General features: G+C 36.9%; 1 pseudogene; it reads left to right on the top strand.

Moving 5' to 3' along the window:
- The first annotated feature begins 2358 nt into the window (after nt 1-2358).
- Nucleotides 2359-3197, top strand: LOC115296076 (annotated as a pseudogene).
- Nucleotides 3198-13101: the final 9904 nt, after the last annotated feature.

The raw sequence follows: 13101 nt of genomic DNA, 5'->3' as shown, positions 1-13101 counted from the left end.
TTCTTCCCTCCACACTGGTTTTCATACCCACAAAAGATCCCCAATTCTAATTTACCCTAATCTTGTTTATTCAGAGCACAATTCTTATTTAACCTCTGCAATGTCAAAGACACTTCCTTTGGAACAGGAATCTCTTTGGAAAAGTTCTACAAGGAGTTAGAAATCATGCAGAGTTGTGTTACTGTTTTTGTTATCTTAACACACAAGCCGCCTCCTCCTACATGTTCATCATGAAGCCTTACTTTCTATGCTTTTGACATGAAATTTTAAGAGTTTATCGTATGGTTTCAATACATTGCAGAATGTTGCCTAGCCACTGGAATCAGAAGTCACACTTCGCTGTAAAATCAGATAAGGAAGAGATTGAAATATTCTGTTTCAACTTTGGTCTTTCTTTAAGATGTGCCATCCAGAGTCTGATCCCAGAAACAAGATGATTGTTTCTTTCTATATGCTCTTGATCAAATTAGAGCTAACAGGTTGTTGGTTAAGATCATTATTAACTGCGAAACAGAACCATTACTTTTAGACGATGGATACTAAAATCAGTGAAGATAAGCTGAAGAATTTAGTAGTCTGTTTTGGTCATTTGGCTTTTGTTTCAAGTTTAATCACTATGTTATATGACTTTTAATTTAAATTTTTGCAACTGACTCAGAAATCTATAACAATCCTTTTTAATATATTGCCATACCTTATAGTATACAATGGAAAAGGTCCTTTCCCCCTCAAAATAAAAGCTTTTACATTTGAAGGAGAAAAACTCTCAAGTGAAATGTTTCGAGGATCTACCGAGACATCAGACAATCTTTAGTTATTTTGAATATTCCTTATATAAAGAGGTGAAGAAAAATAAACTAGGTATTATTTAATTCACTGAACACACATTTTATCTTAAGAAATACTTATACTGATAATTTAGTTTAGAATTTTTAAGAAATTCTCTAATTCACAATTAGTGTTAAATGAAATAATGAATTGTATTATGAATGAATAGTAATTTAATTCAGTTCAATATTTTTTTTACCATTTATTCATTTTTGAGAAACAGAGAGAGACAGAGAGTGAGTGGGGGAGGGGCAGAAAGAGAGAAGGAAACACAGAATCCAAAATAGGCTCCAGGTTCTGAGCTGACAGCACAGAGCTCCATGTAAGGCTCAAACACACAAACTGTTAGACCATGACCTGAGCTGACATCAGATGCTTAACTGACTGAGCCACCCAGGTGCCCCTTAAGCTCAATATTTTAAATAACACCAGGAAGGGAATTCTTAAATATATATCTATTATTCTACATTAGACATTAATATGGGATACTATGAGATATTCTTTATTTACTATATTATTAATACAAAACCTTTCAACCTTTAGGAAATTATTAACTTAGGAAGTTGTTTGAAGTACTCCTTTATAGAATTCTCACATTGATAAAACAAGTTCCTTTTTAAGCTAATTATTTGAAAGGGCATACAGATGGTCAACAAGTATGTGAAAAGATGCACAACATCATTCATCATCAGGGAAATTAAAACCAAAACCACAATGAAATACCATCTTACACCTGTCAGAATGGCTGGAATCAGAAAGCCAAGAAACAAGTGCTGGCAAGGACTTGGAGAAAAGGGAACCCTTGTGCTCTGTTGGTGGGAATGTAAATTGTACAGGAACCATGAAAAACAATATGGATATTTCCCAAAAAATTAAAAGTAGAACTACCATATAATCCAGCAATTCTACTTCTGAGGATTTGAGAAAAAAAAAGTGAAGAAAATGAAAACTCTAATTCAAAAAGATACATGTACCCCCTATTTATTGCAGCATTATTTACAATAATCAAGATATGCAAACAACCTAAGTGGCCATTAATGGATGAATGGATAAAGATGATGTAGCGTATATACATACAGTAAGATATTATTCAGCCACAAAAGAAAGAAAACCTTGCCATTTGCCACACATCAATGGACCTTGAGGGCATTATACAAAGTGAAATAAGTCAGACAGACAAAGACAAATACTGTAGGATCTCATTTATATGTAGAATTTTAAAGAAGTCATAGATACTGAGAGAAGATTGGTGGTTGCCAGAGGTGGGGGATAGACTATGGGCAAAATGGATGAGGAGGGTCAAGAGGTACAAACTTTCAGTATTAAAATAAGTCATGGGGATGCAATGAATAGCATGGTGACCACAGTTAATAATATTGCATTGCATATTTGAAAGTTGCTAAGGGAGTAAATCTTAAAAGTCCTTATCACAAGAAAAAATTTCACGACAATGTATGGGATAGATGTTATCTAGACATATTGTGGTGATCATCTCACAACATATACAAAAATCAAATCATTATGTTCTTTTGGCTCCCTCAGCAGCGCCATGGTGGTCGGCAAGAACAAGCGCCTTACGAAAGGCGGCAAAAAAGGAGCCAAGAAGAAAGTGGTTGATCCATTTTCAAAGAAAGATTCGTATGATGTAAAAGCACTGGCAATGTTTAATATAAGAAATATTGGAAAAACACTAGTCACGAGAACTCAAGGAACCAAAATCGCATCTGACGGCCTCAAGGGTCGTGTGTTTGAAGTAAGCCTTGCTGATCTGCAGAATGATGAAGTTGCATTTAGGAAATTCAAACTGATCACTGAAGATGTTCCGGGCAAAAACTGCCTGACTAATTTCCATGGCATGGATCTTACCCGGGACAAAATGTGCTCCGTGGTCAAAAAACGGCAGACCGTGATTGAGGCTCATGCTGACGTCAAGACGACCGATGGGTATTTGCTTCATCTCTTTTGTGTCAGTCTTACTAAAAAACGCAACAATCAGATTCGGAAGACCTCTTATGCTCAGCATCAACAGGTCCGCCAAATTCGGAAAAAGATGATGGAAATCATGACCCGAGAGGTGCAGACAAATGACTTGAAAGAAGTGGTCAATAAATTGATTCCAGACAGCATCGGAAAAGACATAGAGAAGGCTTGTCAGTCCATTTACCCACTCCATGATGCCTTCGTTAGAAAAGTAAAAATGCTCAAGAAGCCCAAGTTTGAATTGGGAAAGCTCATGGAGCTTCATGGTGAAGGTAGTAGCTCTGGAAAAGCTACTGGGGATGAGACCGGTGCTAAAGTTGAACGAGCTGATGGCTATGAGCCACCAGTCCAAGAATCTGTGTAATAATCAGACATTTAATGGTGACAAATAAAAAATCTTATTTGTGAAAAAAAACATTATGTTGTATGCCTGAAATTAATACAATGCTATATGTCAATTATACCTCAGTTAAAAATTATTTGAAAAGCATTTCGAAAAAGAAGCCCAGGAAAAATCTTTCTTCCTACATTTATTTAGCTATGACAATTTCTGCATTGGGACACTTCTGACACAGCTTAATTAGATTTATTCTGGAATCCTCAGGTAGACCTTGTCAGTGGGTCTTGGCATACATTAACATCAGCATTCTTTGGGAGGCATTTTCAAAGAAAAGGAACAATGTCTCTGAGGAATGTCTCTTGGCAAAAACTCTCAACTGTTTTACTAATCACATTCAGAAGATGCACTTCCTTGCCATTCAGAGCAACATATTATATGCTGCTCAGGTCAACAATCTTTGTGGCAAATCTAAATAAAACTGGAGAATGAGTGACGGCCAAAAATCCAGTAGTTGTAATTTTCTTAAAAAGAATTGAAAAAGAAAGGGAGGAAGGTGAAGGAAAGAAACTTCACAGCATATTTAATCTTTGTATTTTCTAACGCTCAAGAAATGAAAATAATATAAAAATTAATATAAAATATGATATAAAAATATAAAAATAATATCAAGTCTCCCCAATACCTTGATGTACATAAACAATAATGCAATACATGTCATTTATAAATTGTACAATTAAAATTATATATGGTATGCTAACTATAAATACCACATGTTTATACAGCATTTTTTTGTAAGTAAAAAAGGGAGAGGATAAACAGCCTTTGGTTTTTATTCAGTTGATATTTAAATATAAAGTGACAGCAGTGGGCTTGACCTGGATGAGTTTTTTTATTTTTTATTTTTTTAATGTTTATTTATTTTTGAGAGAGAGCAGGCACATGCACACATGAGTGTGTGCATACACACTCACACACACACACTCATACACACACACACACACACACACACACACACACACACACACACACATACACATGAGCAAGTATGGGAGGGGCAGAGAGAAAGGGAGACACAGAATCCAAGCAGGCTCCAGGCTCTGAGCTGTCAGCACAGAGCCCAATGAGGGGCTCAAACTCGTGAACCAAGAGTTCATGACCTGAGCTGAACGCAGATGCTTAACTGACTGAGCCACCCAGGCACCCCTTGACCTAGATGTTGAAGCAGGGATTTTGTTGGGCCTCCAGGCCAAGAAGAGCACAACCCTAGCAATGTGCTTTGACCCAGTGTGAGATGGAGAAAGAATGTCTGCTAAAGGCCTGTGAGTTCACTGATGGCCTGCACCATGGACATCTCCTGTCAATGCTGTGGAAGCATAGTTTTCCTGAAAGTCTGGTTTGGCGTATCTACACCCTTGGGATTTCCCAGCATATACATCTACCTCTTGGTATCAGCAGGAGAATTATGAACAACCTGCTGGTTTACCTCAAAGTGCAGATATTCTCCATGCTCTTCCTTTTTTTTTTTCGTGATACAGATTCAGCCCATCATCTAAGTTCTATCCTCTCCTTAAAATTGTCCTAGGTTTTTCTTCTAATGCATAGAAAACCTTCTGGAGATATTTGAGTATAACCCAGTAATTTGCATTTAAACAAGTATCCCACCTAGATGATTCAGCAGCCCAAACGTATATTTGAGGAATTCCTCTCTAGTAAAAATAAAAGTGTTTGAAGATTTGTATGTAGAAGATTTACATAATCTAAGTTAAGTTTTAAAATAGTTATTTCTGGGGGTGCCTGGGTGGCTCAGTCGGTTAGTGACCAACTTTGGCTCAAGTCATGATCTCATAGTTCGTGGGTTCAAGCCTTGCATCGGGCTCTGTGCTGAAAGCTTGCTTGGAGCCTGGAGCCTACTTCAGATTCTGTGTCTCCTTCTCTCTCTGCCCCTCCCCTCCTTATATACTGTCTCATTCTGTCTCTCGAAAATAAATAAATGTAAAAACAATAAAATAAAATAGTTGCTTCTGGCTGCTTTACTGAGAAAAGATTCTTGGGGTCCAGAGTAGAATCAGGAAGACACAATAAAAAGAGTTTTTGCAGCAATTCAGACAAGAGAGGATGGTGCTTCTCACCTTGGCGGTTGCAGTGGAGATGATGATATATAGTCAAATTCTGAATATTTATGATGATAAAGCCAACAGGGATTTCCTGACATACTGAATGTGGGAAGAGAATTACACAACACTTAAATATAATGCCACAGTATTTGTCTGAACAACTAGAAGGATGGAGTGCTATTAAGTGATGGAGGTTTTCCGTGGAGCTCGTTTGGAGGGTGAATGGAGCAGTTTGATTTGAGAAATTATGAGTTTGAGATGATTGTTGGGCATTGAAGTGGAGATATCAAGTAGGCAGTCAGCTATACAGTCTGATATGCATAGGACAGGTTTAGGCTGGGGAGGTCAGATCTTGAGAGTGTCAGTATCCAGATGGCTTTTAAAGCTAAGTAGATGAGCCAGCCTCACAGACGGACTTTTTCCCTCTTTCCAAACAGAATCATTTCCCTCTTGACCACAAATATTGATCCCAGGCTGCTACTTAATAGAATTTTGCATGCTACAGTCCACCTGTGAGATCACATCCCAATCAGCCTTTCCCAATTTAGCTAAAACATGTCTAAAATAAGACTCACTCCTATATTTTGTTTGTTTCTTACCAGTAAGGCTCAAATTTCCATAGTTTTTAGTTTAAATTTATTCATTCTTTCTTTTATTCCTTTCATAAATATTTATCAAAAACCTACAATGTGCTGGTTACCTTTCCAGGAACTAAAAGACTAGAGCTTTTTACTAGTAACCAACTAAAGAATAACAAAGTCGGCATATAAACTAAAACTACAACATAGGTTTATTGAGGCATCACACTGTATAGTCTACTAAAGATTCATACACCACCCATCACTTAACAATACAACTCATATTTAGCATTCACATTTTCAGATAATAGGATTTTCCATGATGTGGGGAATGAACCTTTTATTATCAGTCAAATTTCAGTGTTTTCCTCTATTGTTGGTGGTTACCAATTGCTGCTAGATATTCGTAGAATTACTGTTATACCTATCTCTTATTTATCATTTTTCCTTGTTTCATTTTTATTGTCTCCAAGTCTTTGTTTATTCACTAGCAAATAAAGCTATGCATGGTAGGTAGCTGATGAATTATTTGCCATATAGTTAAAAAGGTTTGAGAGATATTGGTAGTTACAACTACTGATAGTCTAAAGGGTCATCTATCTAGTACAATTTCAGGAGAAATTTATAATCCAACGTATCTACTCCAAACTAGCCACAAAATTATATATTCAAAAATGCATTGCTTCAGGTAAAGCATGCCTAGTAGATTCCTGTTTACACAGAAAAAACTAAAAAGACAAATACCTTGTGTTGTTACTTACAGCAAAGTTGCTTAATCACTTTGCATTCCAAAGTAATATCTATCTTTGAACAAGATAGCAGAAGAGGTAAATTTAGAGAGTTTAAGGGAAGAGTAAATCATGGTTGATCATGTTTACTCTAAGGATGTTCTTTTGAACCCCCAGGGCAAACTTTGGGAACCATGCTCAAAGGGGCTACTCTGTGGGCTGTGGAATCAAAAAGTTTCATAGAATCCTGTCTTACTACTTCCCACGCCTTGCCTCTATGGCGTCGAGCTCTTTAGTAGCATCCTGCCTTGATCTCCTTACTCTAGATTGCCTAGATGATAAAATCCCAGAGAAGTTGTTAGGAATTCCAGATTCACACCCCTAAATTTACGATTGGCACCCAGTCTCCCACTTGGTCTAGAAAAGGAAATCAGAGAGTCAATGTGAATTAAAAGCAGGGAGAGCTGGGTGTGGAGCCACACTGGGATAAACCATACTATCAAAATGGAAGAATGAGCTATTGGTTCAACGAGGTGGCAAGAGACCAAGATAATGGTGCAGCAAAGGATGAAAAGAACAGGAGAGGACAGGCAGGCATAAAAGTCTCTGGACCACAGTGACAAGTTTGCCTACAGAAACGTGTCAGGAATTGATCATTTCCCACCTTGGAAATGAGGATGCTCTTGGGTGCTGCTTTGAACTCACCAAGAGGACAGGAGAACTTTTTACACTTGTGGTTTTCTTTTCAGTTTTTTTTCCTCAAATGCTGAGAGATGTTAAGTTCAACTTAAAAAGCAAAGTATTATCTTTGAAATCTTTAATTAAAAACAGAAATCCCAAAGATAAGAAATCCCAGAAAGACTGCTGGTGGGTTATATTTAAAGTCTGTAGGACTCAATTTATGAGTTCAATGTTTGCCAACATCAATTCAAACTGAAGACCTGCTTGATGGTGCTCTTGAAAAGCAGTAGCTATTGAAAAGTGTGCATCTTCCTAACACCTGCAGATGTCTCTAGTCCAACATGGAGGGCTCTTGACATGCAGCAAAAGCCTGGAATCTTTAGGAAAATAGGGAAATTTGGCCCCTTGTGAAGGCAGCAACAAGGAATAAGAAATAAAACTGTCAGGTAGCTTGTCATCAGTGCTTTTCCTTCCCAGACTTTCTTTCAACATGTGCCTGATCCAGGAATCCCATCATCCTCCACATAGCTTGCCTATTACCACCTTCCCTATTGATACAGAATCATACAGTATCTTAAGTCCTCAGAGACCCAGTTACCAGCTCCAAAACTTTCATCCAGCAATCTATTAACATCTTTAGGCTTACCTAAAGATCTGCTCTAGGATCTCTCAACTTAAATTACAAAATAAATAAATAAATTCCTTTATCCAGTGTTCCCGTCTACATTTTATAGGAAAGCTTCTCAAGACCCATTTTTTCTTCAATTTTCTCTTGAATCCACTCTAATGAAGTTTCTATCCCTACTGCTACACCAATTCACCCCAAGCCACCAAATCCAATGGATAATTCTCTGTGACATAACAACTTTTAACATGGTTAATCAACTTTCCCCTCCTAAGAAAATTATTTTATTTTTCATCTGAGACACCACTGTTTTTAGTTTTTCCCACTTGCCTCTCCTCCTTACTCTCTTTTGCTGGTCCTTCTTCATTTTTCTGACTCCTAAACAATCAGGCCTTGGAACTCTTCTTGTGATGGTTACTTCTAGAGTGATCTCATCCAGTCATGGCAGTAAATACTGTCTACACTCTGATGACTTTTAATTTTATCACTCCAGTCTGAATGTGCCTCTGAAATCAAGCCTTAAATATTCAACTGAGTTTTTCATATCTCCTCTTGGATTTCTAATAATCATTTTACCATACCTAAAATAAATGTCTTGGTTTTTCCTCCAAATCTGTTATTCTAATAGTCTTCCTCACTTTAATAATGAGAACTATGTCTTTCCCATTGGTCAAGGGTCACAGGTAACTCTTCCCTTCTCTCACATTCTATATCTAACCCAACTGCAAGCCAGCTATACTTCCTGAATGCATCCAGAATTCAGCCACTCCTCACCATTTCCACTACTCACACTCTGGTTCGTATCACCAATGTCTCTTACCCACATTATTACAACATAATCTTAACTGCTGTCCTTCCTCCTACTTCTGCCTCCTTATCTTCTACATACAGAGATCCCCTAGATCAAAATCAGAGCGGATAAAAATTCCAGTCAAAATACTACAATGACTTCCCACTGCATGCAGAATAAAAACCAAAATTCTTACCATGACTTATCAGGTCATGTTCCATAGCCCATCTGACCTCAGTCTCCCTTCTCTATTTGTTTGCTATGCTGCAGCCACACTGACACTGGTTTCCCTCCTCTTTCCCAACCACAATTCTGCTTCAAGGCCTTTGAATTTGATACTCCTTCTGCATGGAGTAGTCTTCCCACAAATACCAGCATGGCTCAGTCTCACTTTCCTTAGACTTCATTCAGTTCACATCCCTCATCTTGTCAGGGAGGTCTGTCTTTCTTAATATCACTCTATAATAAATAGACCCACTTCCTTCTTTATTTACTTTCTATCTACCTCACCCTGCTTTACGTTTCCTCAGAAGTTTTATCACTGATGTATTGTATAAGTAATGACTGGTTATCTACCTTACCCTCACTACCTTATCCATTTTGTCTCTGTGTTTCACTGCTGTGGTCACAGTCTTAGAATAGTGTCTGAAACTATATAGAAAATACTTAACAAATATGAGCTCACCTATTTAATTAAATAAATAACAAGTGTGTTTCTAGACTCTTTGATGCCAGTTGGGATTCACTTGTTTCCTTTCTGGTGCTACCTCCTGAATCTAGCTGCCAGAATTGTGGTAAGCTCCCCTCTTTAAGGAATGAAAAAAAAAACTCAAGGCAATCTGGTTACACACTTACGTGACATCCCTCATGACCTTGTAACATGAGGCCAATTAATCAGACTTCATGTTTGTGTTTCACCATATATGGGAGACAAAGAAGTAAAAAAATGTATAAAAACTATGCCACATGGTGTTCTGGGCTCAGGTCTTGAGGTACAAACCCAATTGAGTCGTGCCGGCACAAATCAAGATGCTTCCAGGAAAGAAAAGCTCGGTGTCACGACTCTCTATGTGAGATTCCTGCTACATTTCCCCAGGGTCTGCTTGTACTGGCCCAAGTGACCATTTTACTTTCTTATGCCACAGGAATATTTCTTCATACCATGTATAGAGGAGGAAGAAATAAATTGGGACATCCCTGTTTAATCATCAAACTGATCCAATCCTTATGCTCGGCACTGGGGATCCAGAGATGAAAGCTTTAGAAAAACAACTATGAACAGTTTAATTGGATGAGAGTGACAAAACAACAATTTTGTTCTGTTATTCAAAGTCCCATAACAGAGCACACAAAGGATTCTATGGGAGTACAGAACAGAGTCCTAAACCTTAATGAGGTACAGGGACACAGGAGTTGCAAAATCTCAAAGGTTATGACACTTGTCGGTACCAGGAGAGCAGGGATGGAGACCCTGGGTATAATACATAACTTGTGGACAGTCTTCAGGGTATTAAGAAGACTGCAGAGCAGGAAATAAGCTAAAGAAGTAGACAAGAGTCAGATCAGCAAGAATGTGCATACTGTGGTGAAAGAGTATATATTTTATTTTGAACTTGACAGGCAGACATTGAAGAGGTTTGAGCAAAGGAATGAAATGACTAGGATCTAGCTCTGGCCCTGCCCCTCACTGACTAGGATTTAGGCCAAATTATTTGATGCAATTCCTACCCAATTTTTTCAGCCAAAAAAGCCCTTGTTCACACAAAGGGTATCCAGAACTAACACATAAATCAGATAAAACAGAACATTCTGGTTGAAGAGCAGCCTGTTTGACCCTTTACTCTTTGCAGCAATCTCTGAGGCCCCTCCATGAAATCCTCAGAGCTCCATGGATTACGGGCACAAAAACCACCGACTACATATCTGTTTCCTCACCTATGCCAAATTCCATAATCTCTAGAAGGCTTAAAATATGTTTTTTCTATATAGCCTTACACAGTTGATTTTCCCCCAATAACATTCTAAAGCAATCTTGTTAAATCATTTGATTGTGGCAAAGGTGTCAAAACTATACTTTCATTTTTCTGCTAGAGAGCTTGCCTCAGTTAAAAAATATCCTTCCAGAGAATGACTTTTATATGAAAAAGAGAAATGTCCAGATATGATTGTTAGACTAAGTATAAGAACCTCATGGCATCTTAACCAGCAGTACATGCTAAAGCCTAACTGGAATATACAACTGTTAACTAGCAGTACTATCAATCGGTAGAAACACTAAATACAAAAGTCACACGTCAAACATAAAGTTGCTTAAGCATGTTATCAGAAAAAACTAGACAGTGAGATTTTTGTTGCCTTTCATGTTTATTCTTCTCAGGTACTGCACGCTAAAGTCACCTTTTAATGAAAGCATTATTTCTCTTCATTTTCTTCCAAAACTAACAGAAGTCTCTATATGATTCTATTAGTTTAGTTAACACTATCCTGGATAAGTCCCTTGAACTTATCTAATATAAAAAGTGAAGAATAGGCATTTTAGAGAGAAAAATATGAGACTACAGCATGAAAAAGAAATGCAAATATAGTAGGATATGTTGTGGTATCGAAGGATGTGTCTGATTTTCATTCTATTGTACTTCATCGCCCTCCCAGCACCTAGAGCATTCTGCCATTTCTGCCTGAAACAAGGATGGCCACAGCAGAAATACTATGGAAAAATAAATCAATCTTGGACTTAGCATTTCAAAACATAAGTAATAGCTTAAGTGGGATAAAAGAAGTGTCTTACATTTAAAAATTCAAAATTCTGTAGTATTCAGAGCTTGAAATTTATATGCCCAGATTAGGTGCACATGTTAGGCTGAATAAAAACCACCCAAAGATGTCCACATTTCAATCCCCAAAACTTGTGGATATGATACCACACTTGTCAATTATGCACCCTGATGTGGATAGATTATTCTAAATTATCCTGATAATTACAATGGAATCACAATAGTCCTTGTGACTGAGGCAGAGGATTAGAGTCAGAAAAAGTGTTTTATAGAAGGAAGAGTCAGAGCCAGAAAATATTGTTTCTGACTTTGACGATGGAGGAAGACACCACAAGGCCAGGAATGCAGGCAGCCTTGGAAAGCTGGAGAAGATAGGGAAACAGATGATGGCACTGACGACCCATTTTGGATTTCTGTCCTCTGGATGATTAATCTGTGTTATTAAGCCACTAAGTTTGTGATAATTTGTTGCCAGAGCAAAAGAGAACCAGTACAGATTGTGGCACTGAGATGGGGTACCTAACTATGTAGAAGTAGCTTGGAGATTAGGTAATGGGTGGAGGCTGGGAGCATTTTGAGTAATATGCTAAAAAAAAAAAAGACTAAAATTCCTTGGACACACTGATAGAAATACACTCAAAGCTATTGTGGTGAAGGCTCAGAATGAAGTAAAGAGCATGATAGAGAAACCTTTTCATCTTAGAAAAGTTCTTCAGGTAGAAATAAAATCATTCCAGAGGGAAACAGAAATGTAAGAAGGATTGAAGAGAAATGGAAGGCATAAATGTGAGTAAATATGAACAGATTTGATTAACAATATATAATTTAATGTCTAATGTAGGATAAAATGTATGTAGAAATAAAATCTATGCCAGCAATGTGGGGAAGGAATAAGAATAAAGGAAGTTAAAGTTTTTCAGAGTTTTAGCACTATTTTAGAAGTAGCAATGTGATCATTTGTTACAAGACATGCACTGATATTTGCATAGCCACAAAGCAGAGAAAACAGAACATAAAACAGGTGTATCAAACAGAAACTATTAATAAGATGATAGATAAAACCACAATTGTATCAATAATTATATTAAATGTAAATGGACTAAATGCTGAATTTAAAATACTATATTTTCAGGCAGATTAAGGGAAAACTATATGCTGCATGCCAGAAACACAACTTAAAGACAAATTTTTAAAGTAAAAAAAAGGAAAAATATATAGTACATATATGTTAACCAAAAGAAAGTCGGTGTAACTATCCTATTCAACGATGAATATTTTAATATTCATTGAGAATGAGAGAAACAGAAGACACATCCAAAATCATACAAGAGATTTTATACTTTTTCTTAGCAGATGGTGAAGGAAGTAAACCAAAGATCCATAAGGATATAAACCTAAAAACACAATTCATATATTTAATCTAATTAACATATATATAACATTGCATCTAAAAATGACCAAATTAACATTTTTGCAAGTACACGTGGATAATTAACTAAAAGTAATGCTGTTAACGCTGATACAACAGTCTTGATAAATTTCAAAGACATATATAATACATGAAATCATGCATTATATGCTCTTTGAGTACAAAGGAATTAAGCTAAAAATAAAGACAAAAAGATAACTAGAAAACTGTCAAACGTTTGGAAACTTAAGAAAC

This window comes from Suricata suricatta, chromosome 7, assembly GCF_006229205.1.
Source record: "Suricata suricatta isolate VVHF042 chromosome 7, meerkat_22Aug2017_6uvM2_HiC, whole genome shotgun sequence".
In the NCBI taxonomy this organism is placed as follows: Eukaryota; Metazoa; Chordata; class Mammalia; order Carnivora; family Herpestidae; genus Suricata; species Suricata suricatta.
The sequence above is the reverse complement of the archived record's forward strand: the minus strand, read 5'-3'. Positions and strand labels throughout refer to the sequence as shown.